The sequence below is a fragment of the Pinus tabuliformis genome, chromosome 6, assembly GCF_031772625.1.
Source record: "Pinus tabuliformis cultivar Carrire ecotype Pingquan chromosome 6, CPIR1, whole genome shotgun sequence".
Lineage (NCBI taxonomy): Eukaryota > Viridiplantae > Streptophyta > Pinopsida > Pinales > Pinaceae > Pinus > Pinus tabuliformis.
The window spans coordinates 1,973,427,957-1,973,436,710 of record NC_142292.1 but is presented as its reverse complement, the minus strand read 5'-3'; positions in this window follow the sequence as shown (position 1 = coordinate 1,973,436,710).

Below are 8,754 nucleotides of genomic sequence, written 5' to 3'. Positions count from 1 at the left end.
TTTCTCTTCAGCCTGAGTATCTCACTCACTTGAGAAAATCTCTCTCAAATATGGAAATCACTTATAAAATCGCTTGTGACTTCCTTCTGTCCCTAGGATGTCCTTTTATAATTATTTATCGAGCTAGATCTCTAACCCTAATATCCAAAGTGATGGATGGCTATGACCAAATTCTAACCCACTTGATATCAACGATTGAGATTAGATCTAATTCACTAAAGTGAATAATCCACTTTTCCTTAGACAACCTAGTCCAAAATCCAACATTAATCAATTTGTTTTTCCTAAGTTGGACTTAGGGAAAATATCATAAAATATACTTACTCAATTTAGCAAGTCCCTAAGAAGGAATTGAAAAACTCTTGCATGCTTGACATGCCAACGGAGAAATACATGTCCATGATTACGATCATCAACATTAAGTAGGTAAGTTTCCAATACTAGGCAATCTTTATTTGGAACTTTCGCCAAATGGCTATCTTATGGACATTTTGTGGAAAAAATATTCGTACATTTAGTTAAAATTTCACTTATTCTTTTACATAGATATGATTAAATTGATAATATTTGCCAAAATATTACTAATTTTAATACAAATTACATGTTTTTATTAAATATTAACTTACATTTTATATGCATAATTTTTCAAACAATAATAGTTGCCTAGAATATTATACATAGACATAAATTTTGAATCCTTAAAAAACACCTTGCACTTCAAGCAAATTGAATTAGATTAACTCAAGAAACTACCCCAATGAATGCACATTCAAATGAAATGTTGAAGCTTGACTCTCTCTCAACATTAATGCCAAGCTTGAACATACAATTTGATATTTGCATTCCTCACCAAAAATGTGTTTAAACAAGATTCACAATGAATTATTTTCATATGTAAGGCAGATTTTGAACATCAAAAGCTCAAAAGTGTTGAATTAAAATGGATGGAGGCAAACAATTATTCAAGGTTCTCCATTTTTGCTTTTCAAGCCTTGGCATCATATCAATGAACAAAATCTATTTCTATAGTTTGAGCATTCAAACCCACTTTTGCTCATGTCAACCATTGGCTTCGTATTTTCTAATATTTTCTTATTTGGAATGCATTAATGAAATACATGGTTGAATAGTGGTTCTTTTATGTCCATTATTTTTTATTGAATCACCTTGAAACTTCCATGTATATCACACATCAATAATGCTTGAGATTGGAAACTCTTAGTCAAAATGCCACTATATCAATCCCTTGCAAATGACCAAGTATTTCTAGATTATTATATAGAAGCATATTAATAAGCATTACACCATTGCAACTTGTTTCTAGGACCATGATTACACATTATCACCATGGAATAATGACATACATTATACCCAATCTTTACATAATCATACACAACACACACCATTCATGAACTAGATAAACATATATAAGACACAAAACAATTATAATCATAAATTCTCAGTGATCATATACTGATAAGACAAACTTCAATTGTTCTTAGTGCACACTAGGAGGATACCCTACCCCATAGTAGGTGGTATGGATTAAAGGATTACAAAGTGGGATCGCATTAAAATCTTAGGACTTTAGAAGCATCTTGGGAAATTTGTAGGACATCGTGAAACTTCACCATCATATGCATGTTGATTATTTTGGAGATAAATACATGGTATTAAGGGATTTTCTTGAATGGGCTTTGGATAAAAATGTCTCATGATTACAGATTCTTTGGGGATTCAAGTTTGTAATCATTGAGATGAATTAAACATGACAACTTCAAAACATTTATTTAAGACATTTGGGTGAGAATTTAAAGGAAGTTGCAAACTCATTTAACTTTTTTTTATTCACTCATCTCTTTAACAAGCAAAATGTAACAAAAGATGTTCGATTAAAAGAGTGTCAACAAGTCAAATTTATAATATAAGAGATATTAATGGAGTTATACTTGTCTTTGGATAATGCCCTTTCCACCAGGGAAGATGTTCCTTCACTATGGTCTTGAATTGTTGGAGCTTTTTATTTATACTCATTAAATTATTTATATAGACCACCCTATGTGGCTAAAGCATATTTTAAAGCTATAAGAACTTATAAAATAGAAGATACAAGAACAAAACCCCTACTTTTCAAGCTTGGCAATGTATTTAACGTTAAGTGGCTTATCACCTTGTTTATCATTTTTGGGAGGGATGCTTTGTCCTACTAAGAGATTTGAAACTGCAATGGCGCATGGTGTAATTTTGTTTATTCTTAAAATAGAATGACAATTTTTCCTTTTTGGAAGAAATGTTGACACCTAATCTTCATGATTGGGGAATTTGTAAAATAAATAAATCAGGAATGTGAACAGTCATCGGAAGATGAACTGAACAATCACTCCTAATGTATAAAACAATAACATACCTATGGAATAAACACACCAATCGGTTTTTTCTGCCTTTGGAGAGTTACTGCCTGGCCTGACATGGTATCAGAGCCAGTTCTAAAAATAATTGTAACTCCCTTATCTCTGCCACTGCCTCTGTCCTGAAATGCTCTGCCTCCATTGCATTGCATTCATCTGATTACTCTGTCCTGAGTGCTGCCTCTGTCCTGCGTCTCAACAATGTTGATTCTCTGCGCATGAATACCTTGACTGGATTGCATCGGTTATAGCCCTTTTTTCGCTGCCTCTCTGCGCATGAATACCTTGACTAGATTCCATCGCAACCCAAATTCGCTGCCTCTCCACACAAGATGCTCGGCTCAGCTATGCAAGATAGAGCCCACAATCCTTGGCTCATGATACCTGCGTTCCTGCACACTGAATCACGTCTTCTGTGAGGAGAAGAGAGGATCTTTATTTTTCATAGCTCAATAAGGGGTTTTGTTTGAATGTGTTCGGTTTGGCTGACTCTGCTACCGACCGCAAGCAACACACAAAGCCTGACATTGCCTTTTAGTTAGCGTTTCTGGTTCTCTCCTCTGTGTATATAAATATACTTTATTCACAGGAGTTCAGAGTTCGAATCCAATAAGGCTCTGCAACGAAAGCCGCTTTCCATGTTTTGGTATGAAATTTTTTTTGTAAGGTTTTATAACGTTCATCACTGCATCTTTGTTGCTCCTTCATTATGGTGATTCCTTGGTGTTGGAGGAGGCGTCTTTGAACGTTGTTATTTTCTTCTTTCGCTTCTGGATGGTAGCAGCAGCCGCTACAGCAATTTTATGAATTGACTGACGGTGGAGCAGAGTACACTGTCTCTGCACATGGGAGACTCAATCTGCTGTGGTATCGAGTTCACTCCTTGAGTGAGAATATGTTTCCACGTGGTTGGATACAAGTATAGAGACGTAGATCCTCGAATGACCGCGTTGGGAGGATGATAATTGAGGACAAAGGTGATATTTGCGTTTGCGTTACAGAGATCAGTTCTACGACCTTCCAGAATCGAGGAACAAATGGGATCAGTTTTATGCACTAGTTTCAAACATAATATTAATATCCTAATAGTCGTACTCAATGTAAAATGAGACGAAGAAAGATTTTATAATTCTAAACACGTTCACACAGTTTGAGTATTGCATGATATATTGATATATTGAAGTGATATATTGATACATTGAAGTGATATATTGAAGGGATATATTGATACATTGAAGTGATATAGTGATATATTGCGCTGCTTTCAAAGTAGTATTGCATGATATATTGAAGTGATATATTGAAGTGATCCCTTGCACGTTTTTTCAAAACATAGTAGTATTGCATGATATATTGATATATTGAAGTGATATGTACAATGAAATGTTGATGCTTCTATCAAACATTAGAGGAAAATAAAGTGCATAAGGCTGTAACGTAAGGATTTTTTTTCCAGTAGAAGTATTTTTTACAGAATGCATTCAATCATCTCTATGGTAGGGATAGTTCTCACTGGCAAGGAGAACTATCTTGAATGGTCCTGGATGATAAAACACACCCTCATCTTCAATGAGTTGTGGAAGGGAGTGTGTGTCGGAGAAGGAGACAATGACCCAGTACAGCCTACATCAGACAAAGAGCTCGTCATTTGGGATAACAAGAACAACAAAGCATATGCATTAATCGCAACATCTGTAAATGAAGAAGTAAGTCGCCATATTTCATCATATTCAACTGCCTTTGAAGCTTTACAAAAGCTCAAAGAACTCTATGACTCACATTCTGCACTTGAAGTTGTTCAGCTCATGATTAAACTCTTCACTCTTGAACTAAAAAATAATGATCCTCTTGCTCTTGCATCTGAAGTAAAATCCATAATGCATGATATCAAATCCACTAAGGTTGAGCTGGACATCCCTCTTATTGCTTTTCTCAAGGCACTCTATCCTACTTACTCCAATTATCTTGAGTCTTTACAAGCAAATGGAAATCTTAAAGATCCTTTGACTCTCTTGTGAAAAAGTTTGCTGAAAGAGAGAAAGCCTTTGGAAAGAAGACAGTCCCTGAATCTTCTGAAGAGACTGTTTGCCTTGCTCATAAAGAAAAGCATCCTGCTCAAGATTCTACAAGAGGAAGAGGTGGACGAAGAGGAAGAGGAAGATACTTCAGAGGCAGGGGGGGTAGACATTCTCAAGGAGAAAAAGCAGATCTGCATTGCATTCGCTGCAAACGAAATGGATCACATGATGCTTCTACATGCAAGCTACCGTGGGACAAAATTGAGCAGAAAAGAAACCAGCAGAAAGGTAAAACTGATGATACAGACAAAGGTAAAGCACCTGAATCCGCTCACTATATTGAGGCACAATGTAACATTGGAGTAAATGAAGATTTGTTTAATGCTTCACTTGCTTCTTCGGAAAATGATTGGTTGCTTGATTCAAGAGCAACCTGTCATATGACTCATAGGAAAGATTTTTTTGAAGATTTCACTGACAATGTTGATGGAGCAGTATACTTTGCAGATCAGTCAAAAATCAAGCCATCAGGGCTTGGCACAATCAGGCTTAAACTGCCTGGTCTTCCAGACTTTCTTCTGGATCATGTTCTATATCTCCCATAGCTCAAGAGAAACTTGCTGTCCTTAGTCCACATCCGCCAGCAAGGTCACTCCATTCATATGTTTGATGGCAAGCTTGAGATAAGAAAAGCATCTGACCACTCACTTGTCATGAGGGGAATAGAAGAAGAAAGACTTCTCAAACTGCAAGGAACCTCTTCTCATGCACAACATTTCTCATATATTTCTCATCATGAAGAAGGTACACTTCCATCAAGTTTATTATGGCATGCTAGATTTGGACATTTAAACTATGACAGTCTCCGCTTATTGAAGAAAAATGGTGTTGCTGGTTTGCCTACAATTCCTAGGAAACATAAGCAATGTGATGCTTGCATTCTAGGAAAGCATAGCAAACAGTCTTTTCATGATTCACATTCAAGAGCACATAGGAAGCTTGAACTCATTCATTCTGATTTATGTGGTCCAATGCCTGTTCCTTCTGCAAATGGAAATAAATATATCATGACATTTATTGATGATTACACCAGAATGTGTTGGGTTTATTTATTGAAGAACAAATCTGATGCTTTTCAAACATTCAAGAATTTTCATAAATGGATTGAAAATGATGCACAATCTCATATTGGGTCTATTCGCACTGATAATGGAAAAGAATATACATCAAATGAATTTGAAAACTATCTTCGCCAACATGGGATCAAACATCAAACAACTGTACCTTATAATCCCCAACATAATGGTGTAGCAGAAAGAATGAATAGAACAATTTTGAATATGGTACGATCCATGCTTTTCTTCAAAAATGTAAAGATAATGTTTTGGGCTGATGTTGTTCTATGTGCTGCATATATAAAGAATAGATGTCCATCTAATGCTATAAGAAACAAGACTCCTTATGAATTGTGGTATGGATATGTTCCTTCGGTAAAACATCTCAGGATCTTTGGTTCCACCTGTTATGCTTTGATACCAAAGGTACATAGAAACAAACTTGGTGCTAGAAGTTGTAAGTGTATCTTCCTGGGGTATTCAAACACCTCTAAATCATACCGCCTCTATGATGAAGTAAATAAAAAGTTTGTTGTATCTAGAGATGTCATTTTTCTTGAATCATCCAAATCTGACAATGTTGTTGAGCGGCAACTTGATCGCTTGGATAGATTCACAAAAACGAAATCATTTCAAGAATTTGATAATCAGATTCCACATCTTGAAGGGGGGATTCCTATACTAGAACAACATGTGGAATCTTCTTCTGAAGAACAATCTCCCCTGCATGAAACTCCAACCACAGATGATGCTTTAAGTGATGTAATTGATAGAATTGGGAGACTCAATCTTGATTCAGTCCCAACTCAATCAACAGAGCTGCCTGGACCATCTCAGAAAGGTCCTCCAAAGTGGCTGACAAAGACACTTGAAAGTGTTCATCCTGATGAAATTGGAAAAACAGGAACCAGAAATTCAAACCGACAAAATGGAGGTGATGTAGATGACTCTAATTCACCTGTTGATATGGATGTTACTTATGATTGTGAATTGAACTTGTCTACAGATTTTGAACCAACTTCCTTCAAAGAAGCTGCTTCTCATGATGAATGGAAAGAAGCGATGAAAAAGGAGTATGATGCCCTCATAAAGAATGGCACTTGGAAGCTGGTTGATCCTCCATTTGGAACCAAACCAATTGGCTGCAAGTGGGTCTACAAGAACAAATACAAAGCTGATGGCTCACTTGACAAGCACAAAGCTAGGCTTGTGGCAAAAGGCTTTGCACAGAAGGAAGGGGTCGATTATGAGGAAACTTTTTCCCCCACAGCAAAATGGGCCACCATCCGGACACTCTTTGCACTAGCTGCTCAGAATGGTTGGAAAGTTCATCAAATGGATGTAAAAACTGCATTCTTGAATGGAGATCTAAAAGAGAATGTTTTTATGTCCCAGCCTGAAGGATTTGCTGTGAAAGGACATGAACATAAAGTATGCAAACTTGTGAAGTCCTTGTATGGCCTCAAACAAGCACCGCGAGCCTGGTATGAAAAATTAACTGAGCATCTTCTGAAACTCAACTTCAATCATTTTGATCTTGATGATGCAACTTTATTTGTCAAGAAAGTTGGCAAAACATTTGTGTATCTTGTGGTATATGTAGATGATCTTTTAATGACATGGAACAATGAAAGCTACATTGCATCCATAAAGAAGGAATTAGGGAAAAGTTTTGAAATGACTGATTTGGGCTATGTTCATTACTATCTTGGCATTGAAGTAACCCAACATCCAAAATCAATATTTCTTTCTGAAAAGAAATACATTGGAGATTTGCTAAACAGATTTGGCATGACAGAGTGCAATCCTCTTTCTACTCCAATGGAACAAAACTTAAAGCTCACATCTATTGAAGGAAAGGAATTTGAGGATGCAACAAAGTATAGACAGCTTGTAGGAAGTCTCATCTACCTCACTACTACCAGACCAGACATTTCATTTACTGTTGGAATCCTCTCCAGGTTCATGCAAAAGCCTTGTGAGGGACATTGGTCTGCTGCAAAAAGAGTTCTAAGGTACTTGAAGGGAACTCAAGACCTTGGAATCAAGTATACACAGGTGGACGACTTCAGCTTGATTGGATACTCTGATTCAGACTTCGATGGAGACAAAGAAACTGGGGTATCTACTTCAGGATATGCTATGAGTCTTGGATCAGGAGCTGTCTCCTGGAGATCACACAAACAATCAGTTCCAGCAGATTCCACAACTGAAGCAGAATACGTGGCAGCAGCTGAAGCAACGAAAGAAATTGTGTGGCTCAGGAAAATTCTTGAAAATTTGTAGGTAAAACAAGTACAATCAACTCCACTCATGATTGATAACACCTCTGCAATAAAGTTGGCCAAGAATCCAAAGTTCCATGATCGAACAAAGCATATCAATACTAAATATCATCTGATTCGACATCATGTTGAGGCCAAAACAATCCATCTCCGTCATTGTTCCACAAATGAGCAAATTGCAGACATCTTAACCAAAGCACTTGGAAAGGAAAAGCTTGAACGATTCAGAATGATGCTTGGACTCACCAACATCCCTTCAGATTAAGGGGGGGAATGTTGACACCTAATCTTCATGATTGGGGAATTTGTAAAATAAATAAATCAGGAATGTGAACAGTCATCGGAAGATGAACTGAACAATCACTCCTAATGTATAAAACAATAACATACCTATGGAATAAACACACCAATTGATTTTTTCTACCTTTGGAGAGTTACTGCCTGGCCTGATAAGAAAAAAACTATATATATATATATATATATATATATATATATATATATATATATATATATATATATATATATATAATAATGAATTATAATATCATATATATTAATAGGTTAACCCTGCCATAAATTCTTATTCCACCATATTCCAACATGTAGATGAGGAAATGTGGAAATGGAAAGTGAAATCTTCTAATTCATAAGATGATGAACCACAAACTAATTTTTTTTTTTACTAGAAACCAATTTTTTTTTTTTTTACTAGCCTTTTAGGTTTAAAACTAAAGACAACTCATAAGTATATGAACACCCAATGTTACAAAGAAAATAAAGCATTTGATACCTACATTTCTTGTTCATATTAAGGGGAAAAAAACTATTTCAATTTCCTTATAATTATAAGACAATAACCCAACTCTTAGGGGTGTAGCTCACTTGGCAAAGCAATGAAAATGTTTTATGTAAAATATTATGAGGTCTT